This window comes from Pan troglodytes, chromosome 19, assembly GCF_028858775.2.
Source record: "Pan troglodytes isolate AG18354 chromosome 19, NHGRI_mPanTro3-v2.0_pri, whole genome shotgun sequence".
NCBI classification, from domain to species: Eukaryota; Metazoa; Chordata; class Mammalia; order Primates; family Hominidae; genus Pan; species Pan troglodytes.
Window position 1 is genome coordinate 38,354,691 of NC_072417.2, and position 18,172 is coordinate 38,372,862.

The following is an 18,172-nucleotide window of genomic DNA, read 5'->3' on the forward strand; positions in this document are numbered from 1 at the left end:
TTGAACACTTCTTTCTTTAGATACCTCTTTCCCCTTAACTTCCAAATCACCTCTCTCTGCTGCTCCTGCTCACTGTTTTTTGTCCACTCCTTTTCTTCTTCCGGTTCCATCAATGTCAGTCTTGCTCAGGGTTTGTTCTTGGCCTTCTTTTCGCTTCTCATTCTATACTCTCCTGAGGTAATCTAATCTACTCCCAAGAGTTCAATAACTACTTTGCTGGTGGCTCCCAGATCTATATTTCCAATTCACACATCTCTTTTTGTATTAGTTTCTTAGGGCTACTGTAACAAACTGCTACAAACTTGGCTTAAAACAGCAGAAATGTATTCTCTCACAGTTCTGTAGGCCAGAAGTCTTAAATCAAGGGTGGTTCCTTGACTTAAGGAGAAAGTTAAGGCAGAAACTGTCCCAGACCTCCCTCCTTTCTTCTGGTGGTTGCCAGCAATGCCTAGTACTCCTTGGCATGTAGAGGCATCACTCTAATCTCTGCCTCTGTCTTTACATAGCACTCTTTATGTGTCTCACTGTGTTTTTTTTTTTTTTAATTATTATTATTGTTTTGAGATGGAGTCTTGCTCTGTCACCCAGGCTGGAGTGCAGTGGCACAATCTTGGCTCACCGCAACCTCTACTGCCTGGGTTCAAGCGATTCTAATGCCTCAGCCTCCCAAGTAGCTGGGATTATAGGCACGCACCACCACACCTGGCTAATTTTTGTATTTTTAGTAGAGATGGGGTTTCACCATGTTGGATAGGCTGGTCTTGAACTCCTGACCTCAAGCAATCCACCCGCCTTGGCCTCCCAAAGTGCTGGGATTACAGGTGTGAGCTACTGTGCCCGGCCTTCACTGTGTCTTTACATGGTCTTCTCATAAGGACACCAGTCATTGTATTTGGTGCCTACTCTAATCCAGTATGAACTCATCTCAATTTACCTTATTTCATCTGCAAAGACCCGGTTTCCAAGTAAGGTCATAAACAGAGGTTCCAGGTGGACATGCATTCTGGGGAGATACTATTCAACACAGTGTACTCTTTAACTACCTTTCAGACATCTCCAGTTAGATGACTTCCAACAGATTCCCTGAACCCAACACAGCCAAGCTGTTCAGATGATCTCCACTAGTGTCCCTAACCCCATCCTGATCTTCCTTTGATGTTCCCCATCTCAGAGATGGTACCACTCAAGCCAGAAGTCTAGGATCAATCTTGACACTTCTCTCTTTCTCACCACCATATCTAACTTTTGGCTGAATCTTGCTAATTCTACCTCCCTAATAGTCCTATATGGCTCCACTTCTCCATATCCATTGTATCATTTACTATAAGTTTGGCTGCAAGTCATAGAAAACCGAATGCAAATTGGCATAGCCAATAAGAAAATTATTTAGTTCGCCGGGCGCGGTGGCTCATGCCTGTAATCCCAGCACTTTGGGAGGCCGAGGCAGACAAATCACGAGGTCAGGAAATCGAGACCATCCTGGCTAACACGGTGAAACCCCGTCTCTACTGAAAAACAAGAAAAAAAATTAGCCAGGCGTGGTGGCGGGCACCTGTAGTACCAGCTACTTGGGAGGCTGAGGCAGGATAATGGCGTGAACCTGGGAGGAGGAGCTTGCAGTGAGCCGAGATTGCACCACCACACTCCAGCCTGGGCGACAGAGCGAGACTCCGTCTCAAAAAAAAAAAAAAAAAAAATTATTTAGTTCACTTAACAAAAAATACACAGTAAGGTAAGCCTCAGGCTTGTTGATTCAGTGATGTTTCCATGACTCGGGTTTTTTCCATCTCCGTCCTACTGAATTCATTGTTGACTTCATCCTAAGGCTGACTGCTTTCATCATTGTTGGGTGTTTTCCAGTAGCAATTGGGGCTGTATTCTTCATTGTTCATATCCATGGTGGGGGAGCAGAGGGGGAGTTTCCTGAGGTTTTCTATTTTTTTCTTTTTTCTTGGACAAGGTCTCGCCATGTCAACCAAGCTGGAGTGCAGTGGCCTGAAAGCTGGAGTGCAGTGGCGTGATCACAGCTCACTGTAGCCTTGACCTCCTGGGCTCAAGCAGATCCTCCTACCTCAGCTTCCCAAGTAGCTGAGACCACAGGAGTGTGCTACCATGCCTAGCTAATGTTTTATTTTTTTTGTAGAGACCAGGTTTCACTGTGTTGCCCAGGTTGGTCACGAACTCCTGGTCTCAAGTGATCTGCCCACCTCAGTCTCCCAAAGCACTGGGATTATAGGACTGGGCCACCGCTCCCAGCTCCTGTGTGTTTCGAAAGAGCAAGGAAGGGGTGGGTGTGGTGGCTCACGCCTGTAATCCCAGCACTTTGGGAGGCTGAGGTGGGTGGATCACTTCAGGTCAGGAGTTCAAGACCAGCCTGGCCAACATGGTGAAACCCTGTCTCTACTAAAAATACAAAAATTAGCTTGGTGTGATGGCACGTGCCTGTAATCCCAGCTACTTGGGCGGCTGAGGCAGGAGAATTGCTTGAACCCGGGAGGCGGAGGTTGCAGTGAGCTGAGATCACACCACTGCACTCTAGCCTGGCGATACAGTGAGACTCCGTCTAAAAAAACAAAACAAACAAACAAACAAAAAACAAAAAAAGTACATGTAGGCCGGGCGCAGTGGCTCATGCCTGTAATCCCAGCACTTTGGGAGGTGGAGGCAGGTGGATCACCTGAGGACAGGAGTTTGAGACCAGCCCGGCCAATGTAGCGAAACCTCATCTCTACTAAAAAATACAAAAATTAACCGGGTGTGGTGGCGCTTGCCTGTAGTCCCAGCTACTCGGGAGGCTGAGGCAGGAGAATCACTTGAACCTGGGAAACGGAGGTTGCAGTGAGCCAAGATCATACCACTGCACTCTAGCCTGGGCAACAGAGTGAGACTCCTCTCAAAAAAAAAAAAAAAAGTACATGTACATTGTATATGATGTATATGACTCATAAAATCTGCAAATCAGGGCAGGTGCAGTGGCTCACGCTTGTAATCCCAGCACTTTGGGAGGCCAAGGTGGGCAGATCACGAGGTCAGGAGATTGAGACCATTCTGGCTAACACGGTGAAACCCCATCTCTACTAAAAACACACAAAAAATTAGCCGGGCATGGTGGCGGGTGCCTATAGTCCCAGCTACTTGGGAAGCTGAGGCAGGAGAATGGCGTGAACCCGGGAGATGGAGCTTGCAGTGAGCCAAAATTGCGCCACTGCACTCCAGCCTGGGTGACAGAGTGAGACTCTGTCTAAAAAAAAAAAAAATCTGCAAATCACTTTCTCCCTTCAACATATTTTTGAAATCTGTCCATATGTATACATGTAGATCATGTTGACTCAATTTATGAGCTGTGTAGTACTCCACAGCATGAATATGCTACAATTTACAATCTTACTTTGTATCTCTCTTTTTTCATTATTTTCTTCTTTCTTTTCTCCCTCCCTCCCCCGCCTCCACCCCCACCCCAACCTCTTTCTTTTCTTTTCTTCTTCTTTTTTTTTGAGACAGACTCTAGCTCTGTTGCCCAGGCTGGAGTGCAATGGCGCGATCTCAGCTCACTGCAACCTCTGCCTCCCGGGTTCAAGGGATTCTCCTGCCTCAGCTTCCCGAGTAGTTGGAATCACAGGCACTGGCCACCACGCCCCGCTAATTTTTTTTGTATTTTTAGTAGATAAATGGTTTCACCATGTTGGCCAGGCTGGTCTTGAACTCCTGACCTAGGGTGATCCTCCCACTTTGGCCTCCCAAAGTGCTGGGATTACAGACGTGAGCCACCGCACCCGATCTCTTTTCTTCTTTTTTAAGAGACAGGTTATAGTTATGTTGCTCAGGCTGATCTCAAACTCCTGGCTCAAGCAATCCTCCCAGCGTGGCCTCTCAAAGTGCTGGGATTACAGGCGTGAGCCACTGCGCCTGACCTTTTTCATCATTTTTTGTGCTTCTTGCCCTCTATTCCTGCCTTTTGCTGGTGTTTCTTTTTATTCTCTTTTTTTTCCCCTCCAATAATTTGAAAGGTATACATTCTATTTCTAGTATTTGTAAATTTACACTTTCATTTTAAATGTTTTCAGTTTCTCTACCCTTCTGAACAAGATAGAGATGGGAACTTTCCATTCCCATCTTCTATGTTAATATTTGGTTTGGTTGTTTATTTTATTGTTTTAGTGGTCAATACTTATTTAGATGTACCAATTTATATATTTACCATTTCTTCTTGTATTTCACTCCTTCCTTCTGGATTTGTAAAGACAATAAAGATAGATACTGAAATAATCTTTTAGTAGTTCTTTCAGCAAATATCTATAAGTAATAAACTTTCTTAATATTTATGTGTCTGAAAACAACTTTATTTCAGCCTTACTTTTGAATGTAAGTATAGCTAGAAATAAGATTCTTGGTTGGTAGTTATTTCCCTCAACACTTTGATGACATGTCATTGTCTTCTGGAAACTCCTGCAATGACATGAAATCCCCTATCAGTCTGTCTATTGTTCTGATGTAGGTATCTGTTCTCTTTAGTAGCCTTTAAGATTTTCTATCTCCCTTGATGTTCTGCAATCCCACAGGAATGTGTTAGATATAGACTTGCTTTTATTTATCCTACTCAGGACTTCTGCTTCTTCAGCTGGCAAACTCCTGTCTTTCTTCAGTTCAGGAAACTTCCCCCATTACCTCTTTGTCTGCTGCCTTCCCTCCACTGTTGTGATTTTTCTCCTTCTGAATTCCTGTTTTGGAGCTTCTCATGCTATACACCATGTCTTTCATTCTGTCTTTCTTATTTTCTATCTCTTTACCACTTCCTGAATGATTTCCTCATGTTTGTTCTAATTCATTAATTCACTGTATAGCAGGATCTAGTTAACTGTTTACTAAGTTTTGTTTAGCTGGATGTAGTAATGCACACATGTAATCTCAGCTACTCAGGAGGCTGAGGTGGGAGGATCTCTTGAGCTTGGTAGTACAAGGGTGCAGTGAGCCATGATCACACCACTGCACTCCAACCAGGCAACAGAACGAGACCCTTTTTTTTTTTTTTTTTCCCCTTGAGACAGGGTCTCGCTCTGTTGCTGGGACTGCAGTGCAGTGGCAGAATTTCTGGTTACTGCAACCTCGACCTCCCAAGCTCAAGAGATCCTCCCACCTCAGCCTCCCAAGTAGCTGGGACCACAGGTGTGCACCCACGCCGAGCTCATTTTTGTATGTTTTTTTTTTTTGTTTTTTTTGTTTTTTGAGACGGAGTCTCGCTCTGTCGCCCAGGCTGGAGTGCAGTGGCGCGATCTCGGCTCACTGCAAGCTCCGCCTCCCAGGTTCACGCCATTCTCTTGCCTCAGCCTCCCGAGTAGCTGGGACTACAGGTGCCCGCCACCACGCCCAGCCAATTTTTTGTATTTTTACTAGAGATGGGGTTTCACCGTGTTAGCCAGGATGGTCTCGATCTCCTGACCTCGTGATCCGCCCACCTCGGCCTCCCAAAGTGCTGGGATTACAGGCGTGAGCCACCACGCCCGGCCACATTTTTGTATGTTTTGTAGAGATGGGGTTTCACCATGTTGCCCAAGCTGGTCTTGAACTCCTGGGCTCAAGCAATTTGCCCCCCTCGGTCTCCCAAAGTGCCAGGATTACAGACGTGATCCACCACGCCTGGCAACCCCGTCTCTTAAAATAAAATAAAATATAAAAGAAATATGTTTAAAATGTTCAAATATTTAAAGGAAGAAGTAGAATGTATATGATGAGAGTGAGATATTATGAGGGAAAAGGTGGGTTTGAAAATACGATGAGAGGCCGGGTGCAGTGACTCACGCCTGTAATCTCAGCACTTTGGGAGGCCAAGGTGGGCGGATCACAAGGTCAGGAGATCGAGACCATCCTGGCTAACACGGTGAAACCCCGTCTCTTCTAAAAATACAAAAAATTAGCCGGGCGCGGTGGCGGGTGCCTGTAGTCCCAGCTACTCGGGAGGCTGAGGCAGGAGAATGGCGTGACCCCGGGAGGTGGAGTTTGCAGCGATCCGAGATAGCGCCACTGCAGTCCGGCCTGGGCGAAAGAGCGAGACTCCGTCTCAAAAAAAAAAAAAAGAAGAAAGAAGAAAGAAAATACGGTGAGACTGAGATATTATGGGAGGAAAGGTGGGTTTGAAAAAGAACTAAAATTTTAGAAATATAAATCGTATAGCCATTTAGGTTTTTTCCTTTTTTTTTTTTTTTTGAGACAGAATCTCACTCTGTTGCCCAAGCTAGAGTGCAGTGATGCGATCTTGGCTCACTGCAGCCTCAGCCTCCCGGGTAGCTGGGATTACAGGCATGTGCCACCACTCTTGCCTAATTTTTCTATTTTTAGTAGAGACAAGGTTTCACCATGTTAGTCAGGCTGGTCTCGAACTCCTGACCTCAGGTGATCTACCCACCTCAGCCTCCCAAAGTGCTAGGATTACAGGCGTGAGCCACCACACCCAGCCCAGGTTTTTTTTGTTTGTTTTTTTAACAAAACTTTTATCTATTTTTTTTTTTCTTTTTAGCCTGGCATGTTGACTCACACCTGTAATCCTCACACTTTGGGAGGCCAAGGCGGGCAGATTACTTGAGGTCAGGGGTTTGAGATCAGCCTGTTCACCAACATGGTGAAACCCCGTATCTACTAAAAACACAAAAATTAGCCGGGTGTGGTGGCAGGCGCCTGTAGTCCCAGCTACTCGGGAGGCTGAGGCAGGAGAAGGCATGAACCCGGGAGGCAGAGGTTGCAGTGAGTCAAGATGGTGCCACTGCACTCCAGCCTGGATGACAGCAAGATGCCGTATCAAAAAAAAAAAAAAAAAAAAAGGGCCAAGTGTGGTGGCTTACGCCTGTAATCCCAGCACTTTGGGAGGCTGAGGCGGGCGGATCACAAGGTCAAGAGGTCGAGACCATCCTGGCCAACATGGTGAAACCCCTTTTCTACTAAAAATATAAAAGTTAGCTGGGTGTGGTGGTGGATGCCTGTAATCCCAGCTACGTGGGAGGCTGAGGCAGGAGAATCACTTGAACCTAGGAGGTGGGGGTTGCAGTGAGCTGAGATCACACCACTGCACTCTGGCCTGGTGACAGAGAAAGACTCCGTCTCAAAAAAAAAAAAGTTTTTTTTTTCTTTTTGAAATAGAGATAGGCTCTCACTTTGTTGCCCAGACTGGTCTAAAACTCCTGTCCTCACGCAATCCTGCTACCTCAGCCTTCCAAAATATTGGGATTACAGGTGTGAGCCACTGCACCCAGTCTGAAACACATTTCTTTTAAATTAGCATTTGTGTTTCATGAATTGAAACATTTTTTTCAAACTGTCCTTTTATCTGTGATTTCTGGCGCACACATTTTCTGATTCCTTGCATCTGCCATCTGTTTATGATGGCATTTGTTTCTTCATTCATTTCCTAAGGGAGCAGGGTCTTTCTCATTCTCTAGGTTTTGGACGAACTCCTGTGAGGCTATTTTGTGTTTCTCTATGCAAGTATTTTATGCAGTTTCACTGCCTGTGGGTGATTTTTACTAATTTCTTGTCCTGGGTTTCTCAAACAGCAAGTCTGGTGTGTACTCAGGTGCCACCCCTCTGATTGGCACAGTGTTGGAGGGGTGATTTTTTCACCCACAGGCTCTAGGCAGACACCTGGCTCTTTGCTCTGGTGCAGTTTTTCTGGAACCTGTTTTTATCTACAAGACAACTCTTTTGTTCTTGACTTTTAGCAGGAAACCTGGTTGCAGCTCATGGGCCTGAGGCCACATTTCCCATCCCCAGAGGGCATTAAATTTCTGATTCTGATACCCTGGGGGACTCTGGGCTTATGATAAGTGAGGACTGGGTGTGTTCTGTGATTGGTCATGAGGGACTCATGGAGAGTTTTTAGGTAAACTTTTAATTAAAATCTAACTTTTCATTGAAATCTATGAATCCATACTATAGAAAAGTGCACAAATCATAAGCAATCAGTCTGATTAGTTTTTATAAAGTCCAGACACTTTGTATAACTGCCACACAGATCATGATATAGAACATTATTGGCAATCCCCTCCCTGAAACCCCTTTAGCCCCCCTCTAATCACCACTCTGCACCTAAAGGCAATTAGTATTCCAGTTTCTAATGGCATTTCATTTCAACCATTTGGTACTTTATATAAGTGAAATCATACGGTATGGACTCTTCAGTGTCTGGCTTCTTTTGTCATTATATTTGTGAAATTTACTCATGTTACTGCATGTAGTGTTCTAGTCTATGAAAATACCACAATTTAAAAATGTAGCTGGAGCCGGGCGTGGTGGCTCACGCCTGTAATCCCAGCACTTTGAGAGGCCGAGGCAGGCGGATCACTTGAATTCAGGAGTTCAAGACCAGCCTGGCCAACATGGTGAAATCCCGTGTCTACTAAAATATAAAAATTAGCTGGGCAGGGTGGTGTGCGCCTGTAATCCCACCTACTCAGAAGGCTGAGTCAGGAGAATTGCATGAACTTGGGAGGTGGAGGTTGCAGTAAGCCGAGACTGCCATTACACTGCAGCCTGAGCGACAAGAGTGAAACTCTGTCTCAAATAAAATAAAATAAAATAAAATAAAATAAAATAAAATAAAAAATAAACATCTAGGCCGGGCGCCATATCTCATGCCTGTAATCCCGGCACTTTGGGAGGCCAAGGCGGACGGATTACTTGAGGTCAGGAGTTCAAGACCAGCCTGGCCAACATGGTGAAACTCCGTCTCTACTAAAATACAAAAGTTAGCCAGGCGTAGTGGCGGGCACCTGTAATCTCAGCTACTCAGGAGGCTGAGGCAGGACAATTGCTTGAACCCGGGAGGCGGAGGTTGCAGTGAGCCGAGATTTTGCCTTTGTACTCCAGCCTGGGAAACAAGAGCGAAACTTCATCTCAACAAAACAAACAAACAAACACACACAAAAACCTATTGTAGTGTTGATAGACACTTAGATATTTCCCCACTTGGAGGCTGTTATAAATAGTATTGCTATAAACATGCTTGTTTATGTTTTCTGGGTAACATATGTAAACATTTCTTTTGGGAATATACCTAAGAATAAATTGCTGGGCCATAAATATGCTCAGTTTTAGCAGACGCTATCAAACAATTTTTCAAAGTTGTACTAACTTGCAATCCCACCAACAGTGTGGAATAGTTTAGATGTCTATGCATCACATATTAGAGGATTCAAAACTGGAGGAAATCTTGTCTCTCAACTACAGTGGATCAAGAGTTTTTTCTTTTTTTTAGATGGGGTCTTGGTCTGTCACCCAGGCAGGAGTGGCTCACTGCTGCCTCCAACTACAGGGCTCAAGTGATCCTCCTGCCACAGCTTCCTGTATAGCTGGGACTACCGGTTCATGACACCATGTCTGGCTAATTTTTTTTTATTTGGAGAGACAGGGGTCTCACTGTGTTGTCTGGGCTAGTCTCCAACTCCTGGCCTCAAGTGATTCTCCCACCTTGGCTTCCCAAAGTGCTGGGATTACAGGAGTGAGCTACTGTGCCTGGCCTCAAGAATTATTCGTGTTCCTTTTTTTTTTTTTTTTGAGACGGAGTTTTGCTCTTGTTGCACAGGCTGGAGCGCAGTGGCGCGATCTCGGCTCACCGCAATGTCCACCTCCCGGGTTCAAGCGATTCTCCTGCCTCAGCCTCCCGAGTAGCTGGGATTGTAGGCGCGCACCAGCACGCCCGGCTAATTTTTGTATTTTTAGTAGAGACAGGGTCTCGCCATGTTGGCCAGGCTGGTCTTGAACTCCCAACCTCAGTTGATCCACCCGCCTCGGCCTCCCAAAGTGCTGGGATTACAGGCGTGAGCCACCGCGCCCGGCCCATTTGTGTTCCTTTTTAAGGTGAATGAATTAAGGCTGATGTTAGAACCCTGGTATATATAGTGTATACTTTATGGTATATAACTACAAAGTATTATATTTCAAAATACCTACAACTTTTTTGAACGTTTAACTTGTGCCAGGCACTAAGAGACCATTTCATCACACAAACCTTTGAGACAGGTGTTGTTATTATTCACATAGTTCAGGTGAAGCAGCTGCAGCTTAGAAAGATGAAATAACTGCTCCCGGGTCCCAGAGCCTGAAGTAACAGAGCTGGAACAGCCTGACTACAAAGCCTTGGGCTCTTCTCACTGCACTGCAAATATACATGCTCCTGTGTTTCCTTCCCGAGGGTGGACTCAGCCTTTTTCAAAAAACTCTTTTTCAGCCTCCTAAAGACCTAAGATCAGAGCTATATGTTGCCAGATACGAATACTTAGACCAGGTGAAATTTGTCCAATTGCAGCTTGAAACTGATGCCTTTGTATCCACGGATGAAAATAGGTGAGCAGTCACCTTGAAAAATTCTGTCCCCAGAAGTCTTCTTTCTCTCCAATGTGCTGTGTATTACAATGGCTCAGTGCTGGCCCATAGTGGCACCTCAGTAATACTGGCTGAACGAACTTCTAGAAAAGTTCACAAATTTGTGCGGTTGACGGGACCCTGCTGGCTGCAGCGCCTAGCCTCTAATTTCTGACCACCAGGGGGCATACGTCCGTTTCCAGAGTACCCTTATTCCCAGCAGACTCCGGAAAGCGGGGTCCCTTGAGGACAGGGAGTCCCAAGGAAGGGAAGGATTGTGCCAGAAAACTCTGAATTGAGAAAAAAGGTACATTCGAACTGGGTTTTTTCAGAGAGTGGTCCGATAGCCACCAAACCATAATCACCTAGGGTGCATGGCTAAAATGCAAATTCCAGCTTGTTCACTTCAGGCCGAGAGAATCAGACTTTCTGAGGGTAGGGTATAGAAATCATATGTTAAGGCCTCCAGGCAATTCCCCCCCACGCTCATGGCTCTTTATTTGGACTACCTGTATTCAATATTGTGTTAACTGTGTGACCTCAGGCAAGTCAATTAACCTAAGACTCAATATTGTCATATTAGGGGAACATAAAAACCTAACTCTCAGGTATGTTGTGAGTAATAAACGAATCAATCCATCTAGAGAGCTTAGAATGAAGCCCGGAAGGAAGCATATTAGCTCTTATACCTCTTAAGATATTATTATTATTATTATTTGGGACGGAGTCTTGCTCTGTCACCCAGGCTGGAGTGCAGTGGCACGATCTCGGCTCACTGCAAGCTCTGCCTCCCGGGTTCACGCCATTCTCCTGCCTCAGCCTCCCGAGTAGCTGGGACTACAGGCGCCTGCCACCATGCCCGGCTAATTTTTGTATTTTTAGTAGAGACGGGGTTTCACCATGTTAGCCAGGATGGTCTCGATCTCCTGACCTCATGATCTGCCCACCTCGGCCTCCCAAAGTGCTGGGATTACAGGCGTGAGCCACCGCGCCTGGCCTAATTTTTAATTTTTTTTGTAGAGATGGGGGTTCTTGTTATGCTGTCCAGGCTGGTCTTGAACCGCTGGGCTCAAATGATCCTCCTGCCTCAGCCTCCCAAAGTGTTGGGATTACAGGTGTAAGCCACCATGCGTGGCCAGCCTGGGCCTCAGTTTCTGCACATGTAAAATGAGGGAGTGGGACTAATTGGTCTGTGAGATCCCTTCCAGTGCTAATGTTTTATAAAAACTTCACAGGGGCCAGGTGCAGTGGCTCACACCTGTAATCCCCAGCACTTGTAGGAGGCAAAGTTGGGAGGATTGCTTGAGCTCAGGAGTTTGAGACCAACCTGGGCAACACAGCAAGATCCTGTCCCTACAAAAAATTTAAAAAATTAGGTGGGCATGGTGGCGGACATCTGTGGTTCCAGCTACGAGGGAGGCTAAGGCGGGAGGATCACTTGAGCTTGGGAAGTCGAGGTTGCAGTGAGCCATGATTGCACCACTGCACTCCCACCTGGGCAACAGAGCAAGACCCTGTATCAGAAAACAAACAAATGGCTGAGCATGGTGGCTCATGCCTATAATCCCAGCACTTTTGGGAGGCTGAGGTGGGTGGCTCACTTGAGGTCAGGAGTTCGTGACCAGCCTGGCCAACAAGGCGAAATGCTGTCTCCACTAAAAATACAAAAATTAGCTAGGCATGGTGGTGCATGCCTGTAATCCCAGCTACTTGGGAGGCTGAGGCACGAGAATTGCTCGAACCCGGGAGGTGGAGGTTGCGGTGAGCTGAGATCAAGCCACTGCACTCCAGGCTGGCCAACAAAGCAAGACTCTATCTTAAACAAACATGCCAACAAACAAAAAACCCAAAACTTCACAGGGTTTGAGGATCCTCCTGAACACACACACACACACACGCACGCACACACACACACACCACTTCCCTTCATCTATGTTCCTACGGCCCCTGTGTGGTTCATTCACCTCGAATTACATTGCTAACTCTCTTCCCTGCTTTTTTGAGGGTAGGGTCTGTGTGGTCTTCATCCCAGAGCCTGGCATGGTGCCTACCATATGGTTCCCGTGCAGTAAATATCATTTATACTGGAGAAAGTAGAAATGTAAAGTGTGACACAAAGGGGAGGAATGGGGATAATTTTTATTCCTAGTTGGTCTTTTGGGAAATAGTTGTTGGGAGTAGCCGGAGGGTCCTGGAGACCTAAGGAGGGCGTTCTGGTGTATTGGGTGGACAGAGACCTTGGTGCAGGGAATGGGGAAAAAGAAGAGCAGTTTGGAGCAGAGGAGCTTACAGTGTGTTTCACCTCCCAGTTTCCTCCTGCAGTTGACCTGCTTTTTGGTGGTGGTGGTGGTGGTGGTGGTGGTGGTGGTGGTGGTGGTGGTGGTTGTTGTTGTTGTTGTTGTTGTTGTTGTTTGAGAGAAGTGGAAATGGGGTCAGGGCCCAGCCCAGTAGCCTGCAGAGGGTAGGCCTGCAAATATTTCAAATATTTAGCCATAGCATCTGAGAGCTAGAAGGAAACACAGAGGTTTGAGGCAGGCTTCTCATTTTTACAACTAAGTAGAAAACTACAAGCCAGAAGGCAGTGTCCCTTGCCCATCAAGATGACACATCAGGTAGTAGTGGCGAAGGGAATGTGGGTCTGTCAACTTCCAACCCAGGGCCCTGCCCTGCACCCCGCTTCCTCCAACACTTTGTCTGGACAATGAATGACTTGCATGGGAATGTTTCGGAAAGCGTGGTCATGTCTTCACTGGTCTTTTGTTCCATCCAACCGTCTAGCTGCCTCCTGCATGAGTCCACCTGGATGGCCCCCAGGCATTTGAAATACAGATAGGCAAAACTGAGCTTGTTACCTTCTCCTGAGTCTTCTGCTCCGCCCTTGTTTCTGCTGTCAGCAAAGAGTGCCACCATTTGTTATTGCATCGTCCAGATTAGAAATCTGGGTGCGCTCCTTGACTCCTACTTCTCCCTCGCCCCCCAATCACTCCCAATGCCTGTCAATCCCACCTCCTGCTCTCTCCATTTCATCCCCATCTCCAGTACTGAGGCTCCAGTTCAGGGTCTCCTCACATCCAGGCAGGCTTCTCATCAGTCTCATTACACTCAGACTCTAGTCCCCAGCAGCTCAAAGTGTCATCTGCAGGCTGTTTGTAAAATACAAACCTGGTCAAATGTTGATTGAAGTCCTGTGCTTGGTGCTAAATGAATGATGATGAACAAGACAGATGGGGTCCAAGGGTTGACCAGGGGAAGGGTGATATGGACAAGTATATTCTAATTATAATATACCACAGTGAGGGTTGTGGCAGGGGAAGTGCGGAGTGAGATGTGAACCTCGGGGAAGGACAGCTCCTGAAACTGGTGTGTGGTATGAGTTCATGTGAGTAGATGAATACTCCTAACCTAGTGAGATTTCAACATTTACGTCTCTCCTTGTGTCTTGTGGGCTGCATGCACTGTCATTGAGAGTATGTGTGTATGCATGTGCTTGTCTGTGCATATGTGTGTTTCTGTTGGGATTGCATTTGGCCGTGAGTGACAGACAACCAAAGGAGTGGTGGCTTCAACAAAATGGAAGTTTATTTTTCTCTGACTTAAGGGTCCGGACCCAAGTGGTCCAGGATTGCTGTGGTGTCTTGTGTGTGTGTGTTTCTTTTTTTGAGACAGGGTCTTGCTCTGTCACCCAGGCTGGAGTGCAGTGGCATAATCACAGCTCACTGCAGCCTCCAACTCCTGGACTCAAGCCATCCTCCTGGCCTTAGCCCCTGAGAACCTGCGACTACAGGTTTGCGTCACCACACATGACTAATTTTTCTTATTTTTGGCAGAGATGGGGTCTTGCCCTGTTGCCCAGGCTGGTCTTGACTTCCTGGCCTCAAGTGGTCCTCCCACCTTGACCTTCCAAAGTGCTAGAACTACAAGCATGAGCAACTGCACCCAGCAGGTTGCAAATTCTTTGACACTTCTCTCATTGAGCAGTTGGTCAGTGAGAGACTCAGCCTCACTGAGCTATAAATAAAAGGTTCAATTACTGTAGGAGAAAAAGAATCTCATATTAGGGGAAGGTTAGTAGTCTATGTCACAGCGTGTGTGTGTGTGTGTGTGTAAAGTTTCTAAGTGTTCTCTGTCCCTTCTCCTTAAATGTTGGTGGACTTGTGACTGCCTTGACCCAAACAGTAGGTCTATTAGCATAGGCAGAAGTGATGGCAAGTACCTTCTGAGGCTCAGTTGTAACAGGCCATAGAGCATCTACTTTGATCACTGAAATACCTGCTCCCGAAGCCTGGGCTGCCATGTAAGAAAGTCCAACTCTCCTGAGAGCTGGAGAGGCCACATGTGGATGTTCCAATTCGCAGTTCTGGCTGAGCCTTCCAGCTGCCCCTGCCAGCATGCCAGACATGAGTGAAGCCGTCATGGACCCTCCGAGCCAACCCGTGTACCAGCTAAACTCCACCAAGTGACCTCAGTCAGTGGCACAAGGAGTAAAAAAATTATCCAGCTGAGCCTTGCCCGGAAGATGCACTTACCAACACAGTGTTTATCCTTGTTGACCAGGGAGTAGTCGCATGGCCATACCTAGCTGAAAAGAAGGCTGGAAAAAATAAAGTCTTTATTCTGGGCGGACATTGCCTAGGTATAAATAAAAATCCAATTACTATAGAAGAAGAGGAATCTCATATTAGAGGAAGGTTAGCTCTGTCACAGCATGTGTGTGTGTGTAATGTAAAGTTTATATGTGTTTAGCACTGGAAAGTCATTCAATATTTGTTGGTTCTCTTACACAAATGAAGACCAGAGAGGTAGAGTGAGCTGCCCAAAGTCACACAGGAAGTGATAGTGTCCTGGGCCTTTAATATCAGCTCAGGAGCATCCAGGCAGTAGATGGACTAGGAATTTGCAGCTTCTGGTCCCAGGCCTGCCCTGTCACCTCCCAGGACTATACTCCTGGCACCTGTTCCACCTGGTGGTGGTGCCACCCACTTCCTTGTACCCACAGTCACTTCTGGGTGAATGAGGGGACCCTGGATTAGGGCAGTACTTTCCTAGCATCTTCCAGAAAAGAGGGAAGACAGGCAGGAGGTGGCCCCAGCCTAGAACCCTGGGCAACGCTTCTGAGTGTGGGCTGGGAAGCCATTGACAGGTGGGCCAACCTGGCTGAAGGACCTACAGTTGGACCTTTTGATCCTTGGAAGGAAGATGGCTAGGTAAGACATTAAGTCTTTCCTAGCCATCTTCCTGCTTCTGCATGGCAAAACCAGTTCACGCCAGCATTTCATCACATCCTCATCCAGGGAGGCACCCGTCCCATCTACTTGCTCATGGACAGCGGTTCCCGATGCTCGTGACTGGGCAGCCTGAGGAACACTGCTGAGTCTTGTGGTGCATCTGAACGGTGTGGCTCAGTGATTGGATGACCTCATGCAAGATGATTTTGCCCTCTGAGGATCAGCTTCCTCTTAAAATGAGGATCATAAGTGCCTTGTAGGACTTTTATGAGCATTAAATGAAATAATATTGGCCGGGCACGGTGGCTCACACCTGTAATCCCAGCACTTTGGGAGGCCGAGCGGGCAGATCACCTGAGGTCAGGAGTTCGAGATCAGCCTGACCAACATGGTGAAACCCCGTCTCTACTAAAAATACAAAAATTAGCTGGGCATGGTGGTGGGCGCCTGTAATCCTGGCTACTCAGGAGGCTGAGGCAGGAGAATCACTTGAACCTCCAGGCGGAGGTTGCAGTGAGCCGAGATTGTGCCCCTGGACTCCAGCCTGGGTGACAGAGCAAGACTCCGTCTACAAAATAAAAATAAAAATAAAAATAAAAAAAATAAATAAATAATATAGGTAAAGCGCTTATCACAATGCCTGGCCATAACAAGCACTTAACACATATTAGCCATGATTATTACTGCTATTAAGTCCTGCCAGGCTATAATATCTCTGGCTCTAAGAAAAAGGAAATTGGAAGAAATAATAATAACAATAAGTTCAGATATAGTTATTGATTATTATTATTATTAGAGACAGAGTCTCACTCTGGAGTGAGGCTGGAGTGCAGTGGAGTAATCTTGGTTCACTGTAGCCTCAAACTTCTGGGCTCAAGTGATTCTCCCGCCTCAGCCTTCCGAGTAGCCGGGACCACAGGAGCACATCACCATGCCTAGCTATTTTTTTTACTTTTTGTAGAAACAAGGTCTCATTTTGTTGGCCTTGAATTCCTGAGCTCATATGATCCTTCCACCTTGGCCCTACAAAATGCTGGGATTACAGGAGTGAGCCATTGCGCCCGAACTTGATGTGATGTTTTGCAGACCTTACCTATTTTTTCCTTACTGGCATTTTAACACTTCATGGCCACCACTGGCCCCTTTTCTAGGAGCTGGACTGTCCTGTGCTCGTTGCCGCAGAAGATGATGCTGCAGAAATAAAGTTGCTTCCTGGCCTAGTTCTCCAGAAACCCAGCCTTTAGGGGAATGGAGAGGCTTCTGAACATCGGCCACATAGTCGAAGGAAATACCATAAGTGAAAGCTGGGTGGGGTAGGTTTAAGGGGAGTGGGCTTCCCTTTAGAAACTAAAGAAGCTTCCTCCAGGCTGGTGGCAGATGAAAAGCGATGACTATGTAGGTGGCCATGAGTTCCAGCAAGAAGAACTCTACTGTGTATTTGGGACCACAGCCTAGGTGAGCAGAAAGAGAATGGCCCCATTGTGAGGCTGGGCAAATGGGAACTTGCCTCCCTGGAATCCTGGAACATCAAGGCTGGCATGAATGTAGTAAAAAAAAAAAGCCACCAGAAGCCAGGCGTGGTGGCACAAATCTGTAGTCCCAACTACTCAGGAGACTGAGACGGGAGGATGGCTTTAGCCCAGGAGTTCAAGGATACAGTGAGCTACAATCATGGCACTGCACTCCAGCCTGGGTGACAGAGCGAGATATTGTCTCTAAAACAAAAAACAAAAAACAAAAAACACCCATGTGTGAGCCAATGACTAGCTGAACAGTGGATGACACAATGATACTAATCAGCAGCAGATGACACAGAGGCAGAGCGCTTCCACCCCTGCCTTTGGACACTTCGAAAATTTCCTGGTGCAGAAGGAGGGGGAAACTAAAATTGACTGGGATTAAACTGAGTTATACAAAAGCTAATACCTATTTCCTATACCCTGCAGTTGAGGGTGGAGTCATTCCTGCTACACTTGTGTCAAGTACTGTATAATTTATGATGTGAAGCCATGGAGTTTGAGTCAACCCAGATCTGAGTTTGAATTCCAGCTGTGTGACCCAAGGTAAGTTACCTAACCTCTCTGTTCCTCAGTTTCCTCTGCTACAATGTGGGGATCCTAATATCAATCTCATAGAGTTGGTAGGAGGATTTGAATAAGGAAAGGGATGTAAAGTTTTTATGTGTTTAGCACTGGAAAGCCACTCAATATTTGTTGGTTCTCCTACACAAATGAGGACCAGAGATGTAGAGTGAGTTGCCCAAAGTCACACAGGAAGCCATAGAGCCCTAGATCCTTGGTTTCAGGCTTGAATGCTGAGAGAGGTCAGGAAGGCCAGAGAAGCTGGGCAGGCTTTCTGGAGAAGGTGGCCCTCTCTTGGGAAGGTGCTCCTAAACTTCATTCCCAAGCTTCGCTGCCCCTTCCACCAAAATGGGAAAAAGAACTGCTTTGGGGAGGGATAAGCCACAGCTCCTGATTCACTCCTGCCAGTGTAGACCAAGATCTCTTGGGGGCCAGGTGGTTTCCAAGCCAGGCCTCATCTGCTCTTCCACACGGGTGACCACACAGGACCCTCAGGGCGTTCACACCTGTGGAGCAAAT

At 46.6% G+C, this 18,172-nt stretch overlaps 1 protein-coding gene across 2 annotated transcripts in view; it reads left to right on the top strand.

Annotated features, from left to right (window-relative positions):
- The first annotated feature begins 17,420 nt into the window (after positions 1–17,420).
- MYO18A (myosin XVIIIA) overlaps positions 17,421–18,172 on the top strand; it is a 136,038-nt gene continuing 135,286 nt past the window's right edge. For both annotated transcript variants that reach the window (XM_063798795.1, XM_063798794.1), the window contains exon 1: positions 17,421–17,635. The gene's annotated coding sequence lies outside the window, so the exon portion shown is untranslated. The remainder of the gene's footprint in view (positions 17,636–18,172) is intronic.